Source organism: Arvicola amphibius, chromosome 15, assembly GCF_903992535.2.
Source record: "Arvicola amphibius chromosome 15, mArvAmp1.2, whole genome shotgun sequence".
NCBI lineage: Eukaryota > Metazoa > Chordata > Mammalia > Rodentia > Cricetidae > Arvicola > Arvicola amphibius.
In genome coordinates, this window is record NC_052061.1 from 49,616,798 (window position 1) to 49,618,996 (window position 2,199).

The following is a 2,199-nucleotide window of genomic DNA, read 5'->3' on the forward strand; positions in this document are numbered from 1 at the left end:
AACCGTCTTAGGTGGGGTAAGCAATCCCTTTTGAGAGAGCACTGTGGATCTAGCCTGTAGCAGAGGCCATATGACTTGGTCAAGAGTGTGTCTTTGCTATTGACTGATTGAAGAAAGCAACAAATGACAGAACACAATAATTTCAGACAGATGGGAGGAGGGGAGGAGCTGGAAATTTTTAATAAAATTTTTAATAAAAAAATAATAATTTCAGATAGTTTTCAGATACCCAGTGGGATTAATACACAGCACACAGCACACAGCACTCAATACTTATCTGGCAGCGGAGACACTGTGATCACACAGGTGATTTTCCAAAGGCAAGGCTTATTATCCATTGCACCCAAGATGTTCTAATCTGTATGATTTCCCCAAAATGCAAGAATCTCAACTCATAATTTGTGGTCCTGTGGGACAGCATCTCCCTCGACTATAAATAAAGAAAAAAAAACACAGATCTCTATAAATTTATTAGGAGAGGGATGCAATGGTCTGTCTTGTCCCTTTAAGAGGAAAGTCCACCCACTCCCTCTCCCCTTCCACGGAGGCAAGCAGATCTTCCTTCAGCTTTCAGCCTGAGCGCCTTCCTTTGTGTCTGTTTCCCTAGGCAGCGTCTGCCTCTATCCCCTCTCCTCTTTTCCCCCTCATCTTTTTCCGGTTCTCTTTCTTCCTGCCTCTCTTTCCTTCACCCCTGTCCTACTTCTCCCTCCCTCTCCCTTTTCCCTTCCATAACCCACTAAATAGATACCCACTTTCTCTGCATGGCATGTCTCTGTTGCTCATCCATCATGAGGCTCCCTGTCAGGGACCCGCTGGCCCTCGTGGCCCATGGGCGACTGGAGGAATGCAGCGTTTTACCACCGCAGCTCCTCGTGGCCTGCTGCAGCCACTCTGGGAACTGCACCATTTTCCTTTGACCGCAACAGGGGAGAAGGCTGCACTTGGTAAAAAGCTAACGATTTAATGAGATAAACATCTGTCAAGTATGTTATGATTTCTATCATCCAGCAATTTGGCAAAAATATCTAGCCACACCAAATGCTGGCTGAGCACATGCCATCAAGTGCTCAGGCAATTTACATAGCCACCTGGGGTCCTCGAGCCCTAAGTGACAAACCTGCAGCATAGTCACGTGATCTCTGCACGAGGCAGCTAAACCCATGAAAGCCCTTGTGCACTTGTCCTAGGCAGCCTTTAAAACGTGGACATGCTCAATCCACACTCTCTCTTTCTCTTCCCCTTCTGAAGTGGTAACTACTACCTCCCTCTCTTCCCCGTTCTATCTCTCTCCCTTTCTCTCCCTGTCCTCCCCCATCACTCTCTCTCTCTCTCCCCCAACACCTGGTATGAAATCCTATATTCAAGCATTAACATATGACTCAAAATTTATTAATATAAATTTTCTTAATCTAAATTCACATAAACCAGCTTGGAAATACAAGAGTGTTAAATTCCGATACTTATAGAGGGAAAGGAGATGACATTTCCTTGTGAGGCTGCATCTCCCAGGAAGGTGAGAGCACTTACATCTATTGATCCTAACATGACTGCTTAAAGATGACCTGAACAAAGACGACACCAACAGACACAAAACCACGCAAGGTACAAAGCTCCTGGGGCCCCAAATCTATGTAAAGAACAATGGGGAAGTGGGGAATGCCGAGGTGAGGAGAAACGGTCTTTTCCAGGGCAGCACCTCACTCAATGATTATCTAATACCATCGACCAGTCCTGAGATCATACAGACACATGTAAAATTATACTGAGCTGCTTGTATTCCTATATTAAGGATATATCGAGAGAAAAACAAAAATTAATGAAAAGGAGGGCACGAGAACAGGTGAGTCTGTGAAAGGAGATTGGAGAAGAAAAGGGAAGGAAAGTAATGATGTGATTATATTATCATTGCAATAAATATTAATTAGGAAAAAAGCACAAAATGGATGTTTAGCAAACCAATGTACATGTTTCTCATATACAAGGGGCAACCTGCCTCATAGCTACTGATGACGTGGCTCAACACACACTGGATGCAAAATCCAGAGAGCTGAAGGAATCCCCGGAATATATTTTTGCTTTTTTGGTTTTTCGAGACCAGGTTTTTCTATAGCTTTGGAGCCTGTCCTGGAATTAGCTCTTATAGACCAGGCTGGTCTTGAACTCACAGAGATCCGCCTGCCTCTGCCTCCTGAGTGCTGG

At 44.5% G+C, this 2,199-nt stretch overlaps 1 non-coding gene across 1 annotated transcript; it reads left to right on the top strand.

Moving 5' to 3' along the window:
* Positions 1-269: 269 nt before the first annotated feature.
* LOC119802404 lies at positions 270-429 on the top strand. The gene has a single exon (XR_005283416.1). It is a non-coding gene; the product is annotated as a U1 spliceosomal RNA (small nuclear RNA).
* The last annotated feature ends 1,770 nt before the right edge of the window (positions 430-2,199 follow it).